Source organism: Syngnathus scovelli, chromosome 21, assembly GCF_024217435.2.
Source record: "Syngnathus scovelli strain Florida chromosome 21, RoL_Ssco_1.2, whole genome shotgun sequence".
NCBI lineage: Eukaryota > Metazoa > Chordata > Actinopteri > Syngnathiformes > Syngnathidae > Syngnathus > Syngnathus scovelli.
The window spans coordinates 2,887,809-2,908,854 of record NC_090867.1 but is presented as its reverse complement, the minus strand read 5'-3'; the positions used below and the strand labels follow the sequence as shown (position 1 = coordinate 2,908,854).

Here is a 21,046-nt window from a genome sequence, read left to right as displayed (position 1 = left end):
TTACGGCCTGACTAATTGATCCGGATATCGGCAGGCGAGCGCATGTCGCCGCACGCCGCCAAACAAGGGTGGGGGGGTAAGGTGCAGAATGTATACAGTGAATTTTCCAAATTGTTGCCCGCCCCAACGAGGGGGGGGCATGAAAGGGGCCACAATAAAGCCATAAAGTGCGACGGCGACCAGACATGCTGCAGCTTAAAGACGACACATTTTTTTTTTTTTTTTTTTACATCAACACCATTGTCATTCTGATAGGTGGAGAGAGGGGGAGGCGGGAGAGTGAAGTAAGGGTGGGTGGCTTGTGATGGATGGCCTGGAGTCATCCGATTCACATACGAGGAAACTGATCAGCCTGAATAGCAACAAGATAGCCAGCATCAAAGGAGAGGCGCACCACGCCAGACGACTAGACGTCCCGTCCTGTCCCGTCGCGCCACGCGACTGCGATGGCGCACGCGGCAAAACAAGACTTGCTTGGCGCTTCCTCCTGGCAGATTATTTTTTCGCCTGTTGTGGAAATGTACAAGTCCTGTCATTAGACATTGCGCTGCTCCGACTCATATAGGCGCCTTGGCCACCAGGAGGCAGTATAATGCAGACTTATCATGGCACTGGTCCTCAGGAAGGCGCAGTAATATTAGTTGTTCTTTGCTGATGATAAAGAATATATGCCTGCAGTTGTTGTTATATATATGAAAAAAGGATGAAGAAAAGTAGATTGTTCTTGTTCTTGAGATCCCCATCCAAGTGGCAGAGGTCGTGATGCGTTCAGGACTTTTTAATGCTTAGACATGTCTTCAAATGATGAGCGATTCCAAGTGCCTCACAGGAATGTTTATGTGTCACAAAAAACTAAGTCCTCGCCCTCGCGTAGCTTCAGGCGGAGCGCGTGTTTTGGTTCTTGAAAGAAGACGCCCTTTTGATTGGCGGCCCGGCAACCGCCAGATGGCGACCGGAGCGCCGACGGCTCCTGTCCCCGAAGGTCTCATTCCCACTCGGACCACGTCATCCCAATTGACGAGCGCATTATCATAAAAGATGGGTCGATGCTTCTGGTTCTGTTTAGTGGTTCTGGTTGTTCATTGTGACAGGTTCAATTCACAGAGGCGGGGGGCGGGGTCTACTTTCGATTAGGTTCTGGTTCTTCTTTGTGGAAAATTCTGAGTTGAGTTGTTGTTTGATGGCACACCCAGTGAGCAGAGTGTGTGGAGGTCAGCGGTAAAGTTCCCCCCTTGGAGCCTCCTCACTCACACAGAGTGCCCTTTATGTGACAACAAAGAGGAAGAAGAACCACTGGACCTGCCACTGGAGGTACAGAATGGGGTGGCGGGGGTCCCATCCAGGATGTCCATGTGTCACGCCAGCAGCCCGCAGATCTGTTTTCCATCACCGGCGTTGTCGTGTTATTACGACAGCGTCAGAAATGTGCCGAGCTCAGCGTTGGGATTTTTTTGGATGACGAGCTGGTTACGAGGGGAATGCGACACGACACGGTTTTGATTGACGAGCGCGGGGCCCAGGCCACGTGGTCTGCGGTCGGACGCCCGACAACACTGGAAGCGTGTTTCCTCGCTCCGGGCCAACGTGGCTGGAAGCGGCCCCGGCGGTTAAGGTCAACAACGTCGCAGCCAACCGATGTCTTTCGGTCACACACACGCTGCTAGCCCGTGGCCCGGCGTACATTCGAGAAGGGGCTGCCACAGGGGGGGTGAAGGGGGGTGTCAATGAGGTCCCCCACTGGGCTGGTTTCTACGGTGACCTGAGAAAGGCCGTAACTAGGTCCGGCCCTTTCTCAGGCCTAATCAGCGTATTAGCACAAAAGAGGACATGTGTTGAACCCCCCCCACACACACACCCTGCCGCCCCTCCCCATCCCCACTGCTCCGTCCAACAGCGTGGCTGGACACAGACAGCCAATAAAACTCGGATTAGGAGGCTATCAACACACACTGAGCTGTAGCCACAAACTTTGTGAACACGCCTCGACCCCCCTTCCGCTGCCATCTTTCCGCTTTATTCGTTGCCTTTTTTTGAGACCCCATTGCCTCCTTTCAGCTCCGTAAGCTCCTCGCACAATAGATTCCAAGAAATGACTCATTTTGTCGGCAAACTCGGAACCGGGATCACAATCGTTTTTTCATGGCCAAGAATGTCAAGGAAATTGTCACTGATTGTTGGAGTCACAAAGACACCATAACAAAATATGCAATTAGGGCATACAGTGTATGAATATACATATATGTATGTATGTATATTATGTTTATAAATATGTATAAAATCGGTTCCCGCCAAGCTCCATGAGGCCTTCGTGTTGTGCAAGGTTCTCGGTATCTTCCCAAAAGGAGTTTTTATGTCGCTCGTAAATCACGACTCGAATACGAGTCATGTGATAGCAGTAATGGCGCTCGCCAACATGAGTCAGAAGGTAATCAGAATATGTCACGTCATCAAATTTGATTAAAATATTAAATGTGAATTTCACCATAAATATCCATAAAGCTACTTTTGACCTAATGAAGTGTCCAGCAAGCAGGTCACTCTGTTTAATCTCAATAATGTCCTTTTTTTTATAGAGTTCCTGTGCGACACATCCTGGAAGTGTTTGGTTGGATCATATCTCTGCCTTTTGTTGGAATTCCCTTTAAGATGAGAGACAAAGAGAGACAAGAACTCTTGGTGCTAAAGAAACCCTTTTCATGAGAGCAGCAAACACTCCATCCAATGTTTGTGTGTGTGTGTGTGTGTGTGTGTGTGTGTGTGTGTGTGTGGGGGGGGGGGGGGTCATGGTGGTAGGCCAATTTTGAGCCGAACACTGAGGCGTCCTAATCAAAGGCCACTTATGCCCCACAAAGTGCTGCGTTGCAGGTTGGTGTCATTGAAGGAGGAGGCGGGGGGGGGGGGGGGGGGGGGGGGATTCATGGGACTCGTAAACATGGAGAACCTAGGACAGCGGGGATGGAAAGGACTTTGTTCACACAAGATGAAGAGTTAACAGCTCCCCCCCTCCCACCTAGAAAAAAAAAATTCCACCCCCGTCATCAGCCATTTCCTCTAATAAGCAGGACCTACACAGGAGCAGCGACTACAATACCGGCAGCTCACTCGCTCCCCTCCTCTTGCTCTCAATCACTGCTGGGACAATAAGGGGGAACCCCCTAATGCCCCCACCTCCACCACACCGTGCCCCCTTGAAACAGACACTTCTTTTATTGAAATTCTTTGCTGTTCTAATCCTCCGCTTCCTCCAAGCCCAATAATGGACTCCCTGCATCATCAGCCTTTTCCAGCCCAAGCCACTGTCACGTCACAACCCGGTCCAGGTCACAAGTCCACCCTCTCGCCCGCCCTCCTCGTACCGCTGACAGGTGTATCTGCAATGATATGGCAAATTTGTTTCCTGTAAACCCAAAGATAAAAATAGCAAAAACAAAAAAAAAAATACAAATAATGAAATATAGAAATATTTATGCATCATATCTTGGCATGTTGAAATCGTGTTGTATTTTTTATTTTATTCATTTATGGCCGATTAACAAAATAAATGTGTGTCTACTAATTCTGGTTACATGCCTGGTCTTTATTTTGACATTTTAGTCCTTACGTATTGAAATTGTGAATTTTTGGTAAAAACTGCTGCTTTAGCGTCATCCTCGGGTTAAACACCGCACTGCATGTCAATTTGCCTTTTAATTATTCGATGTTTTTTGGTTAAGCAATAAAATAAGTATACATCCGACATCTACACGACAAACCAAGTCATTTGAAAATCGGTTAAGTATTTGAGAGTGTTGCGAATCTACAGTTATTTAAAAGTTCGTGCTCCATTGACTGTTAGTGTTGTAGAGGGCTGATTAATCGATGACAATGAGTTTTGGGCATTTTGGCCCAAAACGTTGCTTTGGTGCCACCCTCGGGTTAAATACTGCACTGCATGTGAATTTGTCTTAATTTCAATTTGATGGTTTTAATTATGCAAAAATTGTAATTGTCGATTTATATTGCGCTTTTCTATAGAGGTCTATGCTCACTGGGGTCACATAATTTGGCAGCTTTATTATTATTGTTATTATTATTGTTTTTATTATTATCATTATTAGTGTCAATCAAGACTACATTATTAGTGTCAATCAAGACTGCATTGTTTGACACTAATAATTTAAACAAGACAACTGCCTCTTTACAAATGATCAAAATTGCCTTGATTTTCTGTAAAGAAGTATTGTAATTCCCATTTCTCTTGAAAGCGACAGCCCTCAATGTCAACTTTCCTCGTTTTATTTGCAGTCGCCATGGCAGAAATGAGCGGAGAGCGGTGGTGCTGCCATCCTTTGGTAATAGGTTTACAGTTTCAAGTTTCATGATTTTTTTTATTCAGTTTGACAGTCCAGGCGGGCCATAAATAATACATTATAAGACCAAAGCCCCCAAGTGGCCAAAACGAGTATAGCAGAAGGTGCCGCTCAATTGAGGGCAAATCTTTTAACGCCATTCAAGTGTGGCACCAAATAAAGAAGACATCCTGTTATTTGTGCTCTCATTATATTATTATTATTATATATGCCATTGTGTCATTTGTTCGGTGTCTTATGCCATATTTTGTGTTTACTGCAGTGACGAGACGTTTTCTCTTTTATGTACTATGGACTGGGCGGCTCGGTGGCGCACTGGGTAGCACGTCCGCCTCACAGTTAGGAGGGTGCGGGTTCGATTCCACCTCCGGCCCTCCCTGTGTGGAGTTTGCATGTTCTCCCCGGGCCCGCGTGGGTTTTCCCCGGGCACTCCGGTTTCCTCCCACATTCCAAAAACATGCTTGGTAGGCCGATTGAAGACTCCAAATTGTCCCTAGGTGTGAGTGTGAGTGCGATTGGTTGTCTGTCTCTGTGTGCCCTGCGATTGGCTGGCAACCAGTTCAGGGTGTCCCCCGCCTACTGCCCGATGACGGCTGGGATAGGCTCCAGCACGCCCGCGACCCCCGTGGGGACTAAGCGGTTCAGAAAATGGATGTACTATGGACACTTTACGTTGGCTTTTACCTTGTTTGCGGCAACGGGAAGTCGGAGGTAAATATAAGGAAGCGCGCCAAGAAGCTCAGGTAAAAACAAATGTGTGTGTGAGGAACAATAAAGAAGTGAATACAAAACGCCACCATCGTGTCGAGTTGTGTCTGAAGGAAAATGGACTACGAAGCTGCAAACCCAACAGAACGTATCAAAACCATATTGTTGGCTGTAGGTCTGTCTTTTTGAAGAATGCTCCCGATTGTTGTTCCTCATCCATCACAAGTATGAATTTCTAGAAAACAACTTTTACTTCCTAAAGTAAAATGACAGATTTATATTCAAATGTCAAATATCGAACGCCACTATCGCAGTGGAGGTGAATTACACTCCCAACCATGCCAGCAACGTCAAAAGCCTCAATTATTTGCGACACGAGAGCTATAAACAATACATTTATAATAAATATATAAATACGATTAAAGACAATGAAGCGACTGGCATAAAAACTCACCATTACATCCGTAGCTTTGTTTTGGTTGCTGTAACCGCAGAAAATCACGCTTCACAAAGATACGATGTTGGAAAGAGAAGCAGGGTTTTCATTGCTTTTGTGGCGATCTCGGGATATTCTGCCTTGATTTTAATCCAGTTTTCTTATTCTTGGAAATTTCTTTTTTAGGGCCTACGGGCCTTTAAGGTTTGGCGAATAAATACAATAAATTAAAATGATACAACTGGCACATAAACAACTTCAATGCAACTTTACTAGCAGCGTCGTAACATTGCGCAAACAACAAGTAATAGCCACTGTGCCCCGAACACTCTTTGACTCTGGTCGCTATGGTAACGTTTAAACATGAATGAACAAATAAGATTCAGATACAACACACAAAAAAAAAATATAGCAAATGAAATGGAAAAATGCCCGCCGCATATTATGCAAAGTGGGCTCGGTGCGTGAGCGTCACCTGTGGCAATAAAGCCGTATTTTAAGTAGGACTCCTGGTATAGTCTATTGAATGCTTGGGAGTCGTTGGCTCTTGTTCTGTCTCATCACGGGGCCTTTTCCCCTTCACAACGAAACGTTTCAAAGGCGTTTGTTTTTTATTCATTTTGCTAGCTTGTGGGCGTTCACGTGACAGATGTAGGAGAGAATCCGGTCGATTTTCAAAGTAAAACGTCATTCCGGAAATAATGCAATTATTTTTTCTTTCTTGTGGGGACCGGTACCGGTCCATGGACCGGGGGTTGGGGACCGCTGTTTTAGATGACTAACTAAGCAAGAATGTTTCCACAAGTTTTGACAACTGAATGGTTAAACTTTTCAGAGTCAAGGAAAGGCAAAAGCTTTAAACAAAGTTAATAATTCTAGTCTACATTCCAACATAATCATACGATCAAGATAATTTGTCAACCCTAACAGTAAGGAACAACTAGGTCGACGAGATATGAAGGCGCTAAGCCATGCAATGATTTATATGTTAATAGAAGAACCTTGAAGTCACATATGAAATGGACCGAGAGCCAATGTAAGTTGGCTAACATTGGGGTAATGTGATCAAATTTTCTTGCCCGAGAGCAGCCTTGCAACAGCATTTTGTACTAACTGTAGACGTATGACACTGGACTTGGGAAAACCAGAGAATAATTGAGAATTGTCATGACACACATCAGATCCATTCTCCCCCCCACCCTTGACCGCTTCCAGTTTGCATACCGAGCCAAACGGTCCTCTGAGGATGCAATCTGCTCTGCCCTCCACTCAGCCCTCACCCACCTGGAAAAAAAGAGACTCGTATGTGAGATTGCTGTTTGTACTACTGGACTTCCTCTGTCAGAGGCCTCAAGTCGTACGTTTTGGCGACAATGTCTCAAGCAGCATCACGCTGGAGCCCCCCAAGGCTGCGTTGCGTGCTTAGTCCGCTGCTCTTCACCCTGCTGACGCATGACTGCACTGCAACCTACAGCAACAACTGTATAGTGAAATTTGCTGACGACACGGCTCTGGTGGGTCTCATCTCCAAGGGCGACAAGACTCAATAGAGGTTGGAGGTCGACCTTCTGACCACGTGGTGCAGGGACAACAACCTCCTGCTGAATGTCAACAAGGCCAAGGAGATTTTTGATGACTTCCGGAAGGGTCACACTCAACACCTGCTACTGACCATCGACGGTGCTGTGGTGAAGAGAGTGAGCAGCACCAGATTCCTGGGGGTGCACATCAGTGAGGACCACTCCTGGACCACCAACACTGCATCACTGGCGAAGAAAGCTCAGCGCCACCTGTACTTCCTGCAGAAACTCAGGCAAGCAAGTGCTCCACCAGCAATCATGACCAGATTCTAGCGAGGCACCATTGAGCGTGTCCTCTCAAGCTGTATCGCTGTGTAGGGTGGAAGCTGCACTGATTCCAACAGGAAGGCCCTGCAGCGCATAGTAAACACAGCTGGAAGGATTATTGGTGCTTCGCTCCCCTCCCTGAAGGACATTTACAGCTCCCACCTCACCCGCAAGGCGACCACGATTGTGAGTGATGTGAGTCACCCCGCTCACACTTTGTTTGATCTACTGCCCTCTGGGAAGAGGTACAGAAGCCTGCGCTCCCGCACCACCAGACTCACCAACAGCTTCATACTCCAGGCTGTTAGGATCCTGAACTCTCTCCCCCCTCCACCCTCGGCTATATAACGTCCTTGCCTTTTGGGCCACGATGGCTGCCTTGCACTACTCCACTTGCACTACTCCACTTGTGCTTTCGCGCAATTATACTGACTGTGTAATTATACTGTTTGTCCAACCCGTTTGCTGTTGATGTTGCTCATCTTCAGTGGCCACATGGCCCTTTGGTACAATGTGAAGTTGTAGCACCACAATTTTTGCTTTCCGGGTAGCTGGCTCTTGTCGATGAGTGCCAGGCCTTCTGCGAGTTGTTTCTTCTTTGTTACATTATAAACAAGGCGGTGTCAGACAGCACTAACCTGGTTGCTGGTGGGGAAACCAGCTATGTATCCTCCAATTCCAAAGTTTTAATATAATTGTCAAAAAAATTCCATAAAGTCGTCCAGGAATTAGGTAGTGTGGCCGAGCGTTCTACGTGGTCGTTTATTTAAGCTCCATTCACTCCTGACTTGTTCAAATCCCACCACAGCCACTTCTGCATCAATTCAGGTCTGGTCTTTTTGCCCAAATCCTGTCAGTGCAGCCGTAAAGTATCATGACCCTTCAAAGGTTTTTGAGAAATATCAATCTTTGCCTTTTATTCTAACCTGGAGTACCCATTTAATAGGTAACTACACTGTGTATTTGGACTGAGAATGGTGAAAGAAGGTACATATATGCCTCATAAACTGTATGCATGGGATGGAGGTCGACTTCCATGCAGCACAACCAACGTGTGGAAAATATGCGCATGACATTTCTTCTCAAAAGCATGGCTTGAAAGAAGGTCCAAAGCAGACAAACCCCAAATAGCAGAGGATGGTTTCGATCCATCGACCTCTGGGTTATGGGCCCAGCACGCTCCCGCTGTGCCACTCTGCTGCTCAGTGCTAGAAGTTCTTCAAGTCCTCTAATCGGCAAACAAGCATTCGGTTCCAACTCGCAACTGGATTCTGATTGTCACTCATATTGTTCATTACATTATGAACAAAGCTCAGTCGGGCAGCACTAACCTGGATGCTGGTGGAGAAACCAACTTTTTATCTACTTTCACGTTTTAATAGAATTGTCAACAAAATTCAATGATGTAACTGCAACTGGTAGGTAGTGTGGCTGAGCGGTCTAAGGTGCTGGATTTAGGCTCCAGTCTCTCCTAAGGCGTAAGTTCAAATCCTGTGTCAGTTCTGTTCTATTCTTCTGGACAAACTCTTTTCGGTGCAGCCGTTGTACATATGATGCCCCTGGAAAGTTCTTGGCCAATTATCAATCTTTGCCTTTCATGTTCATCGGGACTAACCTTTTCATAGGTACCTTCACTGTGTAGTTGGATAGAGACTGCTGAAAGGGGACACATATATGCCTCGCGAACTACATGCATTACTGCGAGTGAAGAAGAGTGAACAAATAAGTCGGCAGACAAGTTTATTAGTGCCCAGAAGAGCAGCACTCTATTCCGTACTGTAACCTGTTATGTTTGTTCCCAGTTCTTTATCCTTAATGCTCGATATGCTAACAGTAATTACCAATGGGCAGCCTTCACAGTTTAATTATTTAATGTATGCCAAAATGATCGATAAACAGCTGTGGAGCCCTTTCTGCGAGATGCGGAAGAAGGTCCCTCTCCCAGCGCCAATTTTCCTGCTCTTATACTACTCTGGGCCGCCTTCCTGCAAGGAGGCGACTCTGCCTAGCCTGTGTGATAATGTGTAACCTTGTAGTCTTAACTGAGAGCGACTTCTACATATGTGCAAAGGGTGTCATAGAGTAGAGAAAGCTAATAAAGCAAGAGAAGGATTACAGCAATATAACGGCATAGCTCAAGCTACCTAGCTAATCACATGTGCCAAAGAGGCCTATTCTAACAAACTGTTGGTGAGAATGGGTAGACGGGGAAGCCTGTAAGTGAGTCCGTCACTCGTATACTCCATCGCTTCTCTGCCTTTTGGCTAAGATCAAGTGCAGTATCTGTTCTTGGGTTTGGGGGATTAAGAGAGCTGACCATAGAAGAGAGAATTTTAACCATAAAAGTGGTGATTTTACCCTTGCTTTTACTAATCAGTTCTATTTTTATCCCAACAAGGAAGGTGCTTTTAGTGTTGGACCGAGCCATTTTTTACTTAATCTGGAAATACAAGTTGGAGAGCCTGAAGAGGGACACCATGAAGAAAAAGAAAAAAAACGGAGGAAAAGGAGTGCCGGACTTAAAGCTCTTCCTCGGAAGCAGATATGTTGCCCTGCACCTGCGAAGCGCGCTTGTTACACCAAATGCACCGAAAAGCCAAGCAATGACACGATTCTGGATGGGCTCATACCTCCGGAAACTAAAGCTAATACCCATCGACCAAAGAATTCCTGTGTCTTTTAACCTGCCACCTTCTTATTCCTTAACCAAGAAGTTTTTGAAGAACTTTAAATTAGAGCAAGAAAATAGCGAAATTTTAACAAATCACAGATCTATGATCTCTGTCGTACAGGAGCGGGAAGCGATTTGTCCAGTGTGCGAGCTCGCATTCGGCGAGCCCGCAACAGTTTGGTGCAACGTCAACCACCCCGCCCTCTCGACACACTTCGGGACCTGTCATGGATGGTGGCCCATGATGGCCTCCCAGTCAGGTCCGTTATGCACTCCCGGGGCATGTCAGCGCTCTCAACGTGCCCCCGACCTGGCTGTGGCGCCCAGGAGTCTGTGTGGCACCTGCTCAGGTAGTGCAGGGCTGCCGTAGACCTGTGGGCGACCTGCAGTTCCCGGCAAGGGAAGCGCTGAATGCAGACCTTGTACTCTATGGGGTCAGCCCGTTGAAAATCAAGCAAGAAGACTTTACAAAGCAGTGGCTCACCTTTGCTGCCATCAAAGACGCCATGTGGACTTCCAGAAATTTGCTGGTAAGGAGGCACCGACAGACCTCCCCCCCCCCCCCGGAAATGATGGAATTGGGCTAAAATGGTGCACGAAAACGGTGTGTGTTCACCTTTATATTTTGCTTCATGTAGCCTGATCAAAATGAATAAAACTTCTCTCTGTATGTGCATTCACGTGTAACATTGAAGGAGGTGGATATTGTGTTTCAATATGTAAATAAATACCATCATTGTCTATTAAGACACTAAAAGTTGATGGAACACATTTTCTTTTGTAGGAAGGAAAGACTTAAAGATTTACTTTAACAAGGAAAGACTGATGTGCTTATGGATGAAGATGACTTGTACTTGTGATTGTGCTTGTGAACAGTAGAGTGCTTGTGCAATTGACAGGGGTGGTTATTGGTTTTTATTCAAAAACAATATTTTTTGCCAAATAACAATAGACTGACATGTGCTCATTGAAATGGGTACCACCAGAAATTAAACTGCATTGATAAACGAGGCCCCTTCGTTAGTCATCACCTTACCGTGGAGGAGGGGTTTGCGCGCCCCAATGATCCTAGGAGCCATGTTGTCTGGGGCTTCATGCCCCTGGTAGGGTCATCCATGACAAACGGATCCTAGGTGAGGGGCCAGACAAAGCACGGCTCTCACAAGCCCCTTATGAACAAAAACATGAATGGATTTCGTTTTCCCTCGCCCGGACGCGGGTTACTGCCCCCCCCCCCCCCCCCCCCCCCTCTGGAGCCAGGCCTGGAGGTGGGGCTCGAAGGCGAGCGTCTGGTGGCTGGGCCTTCGCCCATGGGGCCCGGCTGGGCACAGCCCAAAAAGGAAACATGGGTCCCCCTTCCCATGGGCTCACCACCTGTGGGAGGGGCCAAAGGGGTCGGGTGTAGTGTAAGCTGGGCGGCGGCCAAAGGCAGGGACCTTGGCGGACCGATCCCTGGCAGCAGAAGCTAGCTCTTGGAATGTCACCTCTCTGGCTGAAAAGGAGCCCGAGCTGGTAAGCGAGGCAGTAAAGTTCTGACTAGACATAGTCGGACTTGCCTCCACACACAGTTTGGGTTCCGGTACAAGCCCTCTCGAGAGAGGCTGCACTCTCTTCCACTCTGGAGTTGCCCACGGTGAGAGGCGTCGAGCAGTTGTGGGTATACGTTTGCCCTTCGGCTGGGTGCCTGCACATTGGAGTTCACCCCGGTGAACGAGAGACAACGCTAACCCTAACCCTTTGGGTTGGGTGATGGGTCCTGACTGTTGTTTGTGACAGTGAGATCTGGAAGAGCGTGATTGGGAGGAACGGCCCCCACGGTCTGAACCCGAGCGGTGTTCTATTATTGGACTTCTATGCTCGACACGGATTGTCAATAATGAACACCATGTTCAAACATAAGGGTGTCCATGTGTGCACTTGGCACCTGGGCCGCAGTTCAATGATCGACTTTGTAGTCGTGTTATCGCATTTGCGGCCGCATGTTTTGGACACTCAGGTGAAGAGAGGGGCGGAGCTGTCAACTGATCACCACCTGGTGGTGGGTTGGCTCCGATGGTGGGGGAAGTCCGACCTGGCAGGCCCAAACGTATTGTGAGGGTCTGCTGGGAACGTCTGGCAGAATCCCCTGTCAGGAAGAGCTTCATTTCCCACCTCTGGCAGATCTTTTCCCATGTTCCGGAGGAGGCGGGGGACATTGAGTCAGAGTGGACCATGTTCCGTGCCTCCATTGTTGAGGCAGCCGATCGGAGCTGTGGCCGTAAGGTAGTTGGTGCCTGTCGTGGCGGCAATCCCCGAACCCGCCGGTGGACACCGGCGGTAAGGCATGCCGTCAAGCTGAGGAAGGAGTCCTATCGGGCCATTTTGGCCAGCGGGACTCCGGAGGCAGCTGGCAGGTACCGGATGGGCAAGCAGAACGCGGCTTCGGCGGTTGCTGAGGCAAAAACCTGAGCGTGAGAGGAGTTTGGCGAGGCCATGGAGAACGGCTTCCGGATGGCTTCGAGGAAATTCTGGTCCACCATCTAGCGTCTCAGGAGGGGGAACCAGTGCACCGTCAACACTGTTTACACTGGAGATGGCGTGCTGCTGACCTCGATTCGGGACGTCGTGAGTCGGTGGGGAGAGTACTTCGAAGACCTCCTCAATTCCACCGACACACCTTCCATTGTAGAAGCAGGGCCTGGAGACTCTGATGTGGACTCTCCAATCTCTGGGGTCGAACTCACTGAGGTAATCAAAAAACTCCTCGGGGGCATGGCCCCGGGGGTGGATGCGATCCACCCAGAGTTTTTAAAGGCTCTGGATGTTGTGGGACTGTCATGGCTGACACGCCTCTACAGCATTGCGTGGACATCGGGGACGGTGCCTCTGGATTGGCAGACTGGGGGGGTGGTTCCCCTCTTTAAGAAGGAGGTTGTGTTCCAACTATGGGGGAATCACACTCCTCAGCCTCCCTGGTAAGGTCTATTCAGGGGTGCTGGAGAGGATGGTCCGTCGGGAGGTCGAACCTCGGATTCAGGAGGAGCAGTATGGCTTTCGTCCTGGCCGCGGAACAGTGGACCAGCGCTACACCCTCGGCAGGATCCTCGAGGGGGCATGGGAGTTTGCCCAACCAGTCCACATGTGTTTTGTGGACTTGGAGAAGGCGTTCAACTGTGTCCCTCGGGAGGTTCTGTGGAGGGTGCTTCGGGAGTACGGGGTGCTGAGCCAACTGATAAGGGCGGTTTGGTCCCTGTATCACCGATGCCAGAGTTCGGTCCGCATTTCCGGCTGTAAGTCGGATTCGTTCCCAGTGAGGGCTGGACTCCACCAAGGCTGCCCTTTGTCACCGATTCTGTTCATAACTTTTATGGACAGAATTTCTAGACGCAGCCGAGGCGTTGAGGGTGTCCGGTTTGGGGACCTCAGCATTGCGTCTCTGCTTTTTGCAGACGACGTGGTGCTGTTGGCTTCTTCAAGCCGTGATCTCCAGCTCTCACTGGGGCGGTTCGCAGCCGAGTGTGAAGCGGTCGGGATGAGGGTCAGCACCTCCAAATCCGAGGCCACGGTCCTCGGTCTGAAAAGGGTGGGATGCCCTCTCCGGATCGGAGATGAGATCCTGCCCCAAGTGGAGGAGTTCAAGTATCTTGGGGTCTTGTTCACGAGTGAGAGCAGGATGCAGCGCGAGATCGACAGGCGGTTCGGTACAGCATCGGCAGTAATGCGGACTCTGTACCGGTCCGTCGTGGTGAAGAGAGAGCTGAGCCAAAAGGCAAAGCTCTCAATTTACCGGTCGATCTACTCTTCTACCCTCAACTATGGTCACGAGCTTTGGGTCGTGACCGAAAGAACGAGATCCCGAATACAAGTAGCCGAAATGAATTTCCTCCGCAGGGTGTCCGGGCTCTCCCTTGAGAAGCTTGGTCATCCGGGAAAGGACTCGGAGTAGAGTCGCTTCTCCTCTACGTTGAGAGAAGCCAAATGAGGTGGCTCAGGCATCTCATCAGGGTGCCTTCTGGAGGCCTCTCTGGGGAAGTGTTCCGGGCATGTCCCACCGGTAGGATACCTCGCGGCCGACCCAGGACGTGCTGGAGAGACTATGTCTCTCGGCTGGTCTGGGAACGCCTTGGGATCCCCGGGTTGAGCTGGATGAAATGGCTGGGGAGAGGGAAGTCTGGGAGTCCCTCCTAAAGCTGTCTCCCCCTCGACCCGACCCGGATAAGCGGAATAGGATGGATGATAAACGAGGTTTTAAACGTGATTGTCTGTCTGCACTCGGCATAATTTCTCTGTATATGTGAACATGTTAACATATGTGTCGGTATGAATTATGTGAAAGTATGATTGTTGCATTGAGTATGATATAGGCGGCTATCCGTTGCAATATTGATATTTTAACAGAGAAAGAACGCTCTGCTTTCGCAGAGCATCAACAAATTGAGATATACTCTTATTGTTCCTCTCCACGGAAATCTTTAGTAAAAGGCAAAAGATTTATTCGATCTGAAGAGAAACGAGTGATCTGAAAATCTGAGTCAAAACGGGCCACCCCACTGCTGGTCTCATCAAATTCACAGGCGGTCTCACACTCAAATTGCAGCAACCATTCCTTCTAATACAAACAATAGACGTTGATAGATTTATTATACTTAGAAGGACTCAATCTAAATAGAAGGTTTAAACGAGTTTTTTGTGTTCATTAATGTCTCACTTACTTTAAACATTGTTGGCGCACAGGATTGTAGGTACCGGATCGAACACTGACGGCGCTCGTTCTTTCAAACAGCGTCACCTATATATTGGGCGTCTATTTTGAGTATTGAAGGTAAAAACAGTTGTCTTGGTACGTGTACTTTTGGTCTGAGAGAACGGGAAATGTAATGTCAATTACATATTATTTAGCGTTTACTAATTTGGTGAATACAGTTTAGCGAGCAAATGCACAGTTCCAGAGTACAGTTTACATGCTCAAAAGCGTTCAGTGTGTCACAGCATCGCAGACCTAAACTCCATGTGCGTACTGCTGCGCTTAATTTTTGTTTTAATCAGAAAGACCAGAGGAGAGCGCGAACGCAGTCCCCCACTACCAGAAATAATGCAGTTGAGATTCCCACAGTTGGGGAATTTGCAGAGGTCAGCACAACCGGAGTGCAATGGCTGAGCCTCACTTTGGGTGATCATGGTGTCTCCTCTGCCAGGTAGGTATGAACTGTACAAGTTGCCGGGCCGACGTCTTTACCGCAAACGCCATCTTCAGTCACGGGCTTAATTGCTAAAAACGTGTGGCACACGTACACACTCAGTGGATGAAACAGGATTTGTAGAACTGTTTAAATAGTACCTGTTAGGTTCAAAATCAGCAAAAGGATCAGCAGACAAAACCAGTGAGGCAGAATGTTGAGTCTTTTCTCGCGAGGAGTGCATTCAGACTTACATCAATCCGACTACACTAAAGGTCTGTTTACACTCCTCACTCTTTTTATTTAGGAATGCCCTACCTACAATGTGAGACTAGCCCCTGATAGGTGGGGGGGAAAGCGTGGGCTTTGTCTCATGAGAGAAGAAACGAGATTCTATGTGAAACTAGAAGTCGCAGACAGGATGCCATGAGAAACGAAAAGAGTGCAAGGACAAAATGCTATGTGAAACAAAGAAGTCATGTGAAAAGAGGGCAAAGACAAAATGACATGTGCAGACATCAACAAAATAGATTGAGCTATCAACAACTTTCTTGGAATCCCAGAGGTGTAGAAGGTCAGGAAGCTCCAGACAGCATCGTTTGACTTGTTGTGGGCTGGGTGATGTCTGCAAGGCGAAACAGCAAGCATTCTGTGCAATAACTTTATTAATAAGTACTCATTAGGGAACGCATGATAACATATATATACAATTTATCTAACAATTCCCCCCTGTTTTATCATAAGTTCCCGGAGACCAACTCATCACCCATATGGCCACTTCAAAAAGATTTTCAGCCAAGGGATCACATTTCGCAAGAACTAACTCAGGAGGAAACCGAGTCATAATCGGCAAAGCTAGGGTCAGGAAACAAACCGGACAGGTTTACCACAATAGAGTCGCCGACCGGGTCGTCACTAGAGAAGGAACCCCCGTCGATCGAAAGGTCATCCCTTTGGAGCAACGGGAAAGTCTCAGCTGGTGGAGAGATAGCAGTTGTAATTATCCTGTTAATTAGGGATCGGAGACAAGGGATGCAACAACATCCACACAAGGTCAAAATGGCAGAGAAAACGGCAATGGAGACCAGGGCAGAGGAAACCAGGGTGCGGTACTTTCCGAACACGTTCAACCAGTCGGTCCAAACCTCTGTGTTCACCCCACTGTGTTCCTTCATCCTCCCGTTCAAGGTCCGCAGGCCCTCAAGGGCCTGGGACAGGGTTCCGCCGGCTGCAGTATTATTCGGAATAAACGTGCAACATTGCTCACCGAACATGGCGCAGACACCGCCCTCCTTTGAGAGTAGCATGTCAAGGGCCATTCGATTCTGGAAAGCCATGAGGGAAGTAGCGGCCAGTTGGGAGTGGACCGCCTTGAAACCCGCCTCGGACCAGTTTCCAAGCCTCTGCACGTTGTAATGGACGTAGTTAATCCTGTCAACGTTTTTGTTAATAGTACACCACCAACACAGGGCGGATTCAAAACCAGCTGCTATCTGATTCACCAGCTTATACTCATCCGGTACTCCTCTAGGAACACCAATGGCGTCGATATAGGTTGGATTAGCTGTGCCCCGCCATTCGGCGTTTCGTTTCGTTCTCGGCCAGAATACGGGCACTACGGACTTAGCAAAAGATGTTAGATCATAAGAGGACATCGGTATCAAATGAACAGGTAGCAATAGGGTTACCAAAGCGCAAATTCCGGAGCTGTTGAAAGGCAACCTATCATAAAGTTTGTTACTATTACACCAAAACCAAATATCACTACGAGCAATGGGCAAAAAAGGGGCAGTGACATTGGCCATGGACCCACACCATGGGATAGGGGGAACGAAATTTCGGTTTCTTTGTGTGTCTTTGGCATGTGGAGATATTGACAATAAAGCTGACTTTGACTTTGACTTTGACTTTGACTTTGACTTGACTTGACCTTTCACTAAACCAACGTCAGAAGGACCCGCAGACCAAAGATGACTTGGGACCTCACCGAGGATGTGCTCGTCATCTGACATCAACACAAAATCTCAAAATGAGGGTGTTTGCTCAACACCAGGATCAGCGTGGATTCCACTAATGAATGACAAGTCTCGAATCATATTTTGTTTGAAAAGCTTGGTGGAAGGACTATAAAAGGAGTCAGGATTAACCTGAGTCCAGTCAGAAGCTGCCAAGGCATCACCAGCCATAAATCCCAAACTTTGCCACGTTGCGGTGTGAGGCCTGTAGAGAGAGATGTGGAGCGGAGTGGGAGACATGTGCAACCTCTGAACAGCAGGGGGAGCCGTTTGTATAACTACACAAGCACGGCTTTCACCATCATGCAGAAGGAAAGATGCCGTCAAAGTGGCAGGTGTAGCAGCCTCAAGCATATTCTCATAGTTGTGATCAGGACCAGGTGTGTCTTTATGCCACATAGTTATGTGTAGTTTATTGGCTTCCATTGCCTGTTCAGGGCAGTGCAAAAGAGTGGCCACACGGGCCAAAAGAGGGGAACCAAATTCCATCACTTCTGCATCAGCCAAATCCAATGAATAAAAATAGTAGCAGTGAAATTGACCAAAAATCTGTAACTGGTGTCGCCTTTTGACAACAATTTGACCGTTAAGAGACACAAGGGAAAGCCCAAGGGCAGTGAGAGCATCTCTACCTAGCAAATTAATAGGGCAACTGGGCATCAGCAAAATGGGAATGCAACAACTTCCCCCTTCCGGGTCCCGTATCCAAACTGGTCGAGACTGGGGAACTGGGGTTGCCAGCCCATTTGCTGCTCTCACCCAAAAGGATTTACCGTTTTTTTGCACATCTGCAGGTATGTCACGACATGTGGTCACACATGCCCCTGAGTCACACAAAAAGGTTATTGGAGTCCCGTTTACCATTAGAGTTATCACTGGCTTCTCAATATTGTTCATCAACAAATCTTGAATGTTCTAATCTACATCAACAGGGGGAGCTGTTGACAAGACAGTTGTTCCAACTGTATTTTGATCGTTGCCTAGTCATAAGGGAGGTCTACTCCCGTCCTTGTAATTACCTGGGCAGTTTCTTGCTATATGGCCTTTCTTCCCACATGACCAGCAAATAGGAGGTTCAGCATTGTACCGTTTTGACTGACCTGAGGCGGGCTGGTCATTTGTTCCATAATTGGGAGAATCACGACTGTACCCCCCGCTACCTTTGCCACGGAATTTGTTACGACCACGCCCCCCTAGGCGTGGGTCGAAGGTCTTATTTTGATAGAACACTTCAGACTGCCCTCCAACAAAAAACACGGTGTCTGTTTTCCCCTTCTCTTTTGCTCTTTTTGAATTGACAACTTTTTCGGCGTGTATTTCATGATCAATGAACTGTGGCAAGGTAGATGTCGGGAAAGTGATCATATGTTTAGTGATCCAGGTTTGGATTGCTGGTCGCGAATTTGCATGTAGAGCATTTTTGAGTTTTTGGTCATAAACATCAGTTCCATGCTCCAAGCCACTATTGGCTTTGAACACTCTTTCGAGTCTGTGTCTAAAGTCTTCAAACAACTCATCTTCTTTTTGTTTGGTTCGGCCAATGTCTGTGTAATTTGCTCTACGTTCGAATTTTATTTTTATCCTGCCCAATAGTTGGTCAATTTCTGTCTGTAATGGCACCCCGTTACATTCCAATGGACGGCCCCGGGAATCAAAAGGATCCCAGGTGCCTTTAACGCTTGCTCAATGTTTGGTTAAGGATGCCATGAAAACCTGCTGTACTTCATCGCCTCTCAAATTATACGAAGCAATGAGTTGTTTCATGTCGGTACAGTATTGATCAACATCTTCAGTGGGCAACGCTATACCCTCAATTGCTGATTTTATATCAGCGTTGGTCCATGTTCTGTACACTAAAATTATGGGTCATCCATCATCATGAGGATTTGCCACTTCAATCATCGGGTATGCGTCAGCCGAAGGACCCAACTTAGCACGGCTCCGCGTCAACATACCACGAGCACGGCTCCGCGCCAACATACCACGAGCAGAAGCACTATACTCAGGAGGATGATCTGTGCTTGGTAATTTGGGGTACAGAGACGGAAAAATTGGTTCGCTTTGGCGTGCTGCAATGTCCGTCTTTATAATTTGATCATTTTTTTCATCCTCATTCATCGCATTGTCAGCTTCGGCCTTCAAGCGAGCCCGCGCTGACACTGTCTCATCATCCTCCTGCCTGTGCAACAGCAAGTCCTTTTTTATCTTTTCTTCGTCTTCCTTATCTCTCAATTTTTCTCTTATCTGCCCACATTTTCTCTTTTCAGCTTCCAATTCCCATTGTACTATTAGATGATACCCGTCTTTATTCTTCTTTACACCACATTTAGCATCAATTGCTTGCTTTAGGTTATTCAACGAATTCGTTTTCAGCTGACCATCAAATTTGTAATCAGTTATCCATTTGTCAAGATATCTTACATTTTCGGGGTCGACTTCTTCCATCAATTTCCAATCTTTGCATTTTAATTCATGTCGGGGTAGCGGTTTTTGTTTGCTACTTGCTGTCCCCATGGTTTATTTTCTAAATTTCGGAGTTGGCAATTCGAATGGCACCTACAGTGTCCTAAAGCCAACTTTATTCACAGGACAGTGGTTAAATGTTCGATGTGTGGTGAGTCTCAGGAGGAAACGGAGAATCCTTGCTTTCGTCCACACAAAAGCCCTGATTACAATCCTGTGTGTCCTCAAATGAGGTTACTCTCAGTCAAACCATACACACACACACACACACACACACACAATGCGCACTCTTATCGTCCCACAGGCAAGCAGGGGAGTCCGCCCTCCCGTGGATCTTAACAAACTCTAAACTCTTTAACCTTCCTATTGTGTAAGAAAAACTTATTTTTGCCTTTTTCTTAAAGTAGATATAAAAGCTATCTTTTCATGGATAAAGAAGCCAAACCAGCTAAACAAGAGTTAAGAAAAACACCACAGATGGCAGCAGAAAGCTAACACATTAGGAAGGTTAATTAGGAGGCCCCACGACACCTCAGCGGAATTTAACTGCTCCAAATTACCTGTACTTCTTTAGAAAACAGATGGGTCCGCTCTCCCATGGAATTTAGCTGACTTATCAGTCAGGGGACTCCATCATCCCAGCGGAATTTAACTGTTTCTAATTGCACTTGATAGGGTCTAGAATTGTCAAGGTTTTAAGTGACCTCTTGTCACTGCACTTTCATTACTTTCAACAGAATCAAGATTCGTACTCACAGTCTGCTGGGCCTTCTCCTCGGATGATCTCGTCAACCACTCCGGTGTCCAGCCGACTGATCGAGTCAGCCCCGTGAAAAGGGTTTCCTCTATATGCCTTGGCCAAGGACTTGTCCTGGGTCGAAAAGTCAGCTGGAATCCCGAAATAGGTCTATTGAGACCCCGGAACGAGCCCCCAAAAATCTGTTAGGTTCAAAATCAGCAAAAGGATCAGCAGACAAAACCAGTGAGGCAGAATGTTGAGTCTTTTCTCGCGAGGAGTGCATTCAGACTTACATCAATCCGACTACACTAAAGGTCTGTTTACACTCCTCACTTTTTTTATTTAGGAATGCCCTACCTACAATGTGAGACTAGCCCCTGATAGGTGGGGGGGGAAAGCGTGGGCTTTGTCTCATGAGAGAAGAAACGAGATTCTATGTGAAACTAGAAGTCGCAGACAGGATGCCATGAGAAACGAAAAGAGTGCAAGGACAAAATGCTATGTGAAACAAAGAAGTCATGTGAAAAGAGGGCAAAGACAAAATGACATGTGCAGACATCAACAAAATAGATTGAGCTATCAACAACTTTCTTGAATTCCCAGAGGTGTAGAAGGTCAGGAAGTTCCAGACAGCATCGTTTGACTTGTTGTGGACTGGGTGA

General features: G+C 47.4%; 1 long non-coding RNA gene, 1 other non-coding gene and 2 pseudogenes across 2 annotated transcripts; 1 reads left to right on the top strand and 3 right to left on the bottom strand.

Annotated features, from left to right (window-relative positions):
• Positions 1-2,899: 2,899 nt before the first annotated feature.
• LOC137839810 (uncharacterized) lies at positions 2,900-6,128 on the bottom strand. Its single transcript, XR_011086087.1, has 2 exons — positions 5,512-6,128; positions 2,900-3,371 (listed from the first exon to the last, which is right to left on the bottom strand). It is a non-coding gene; the product is annotated as an uncharacterized lncRNA (long non-coding RNA).
• Positions 6,129-9,584: 3,456 nt separating this feature from the next.
• LOC125991812 (U2 spliceosomal RNA) lies at positions 9,585-9,734 on the top strand (annotated as a pseudogene).
• Positions 9,735-14,396: 4,662 nt separating this feature from the next.
• On the bottom strand, positions 14,397-14,508 carry LOC125991813 (U5 spliceosomal RNA). Its single transcript, XR_007489454.1, has one exon. It is a non-coding gene; the product is annotated as a U5 spliceosomal RNA (small nuclear RNA).
• A 534-nt stretch (positions 14,509-15,042) lies between these two features.
• On the bottom strand, positions 15,043-15,193 carry LOC125991805 (U1 spliceosomal RNA; annotated as a pseudogene).
• Positions 15,194-21,046: the final 5,853 nt, after the last annotated feature.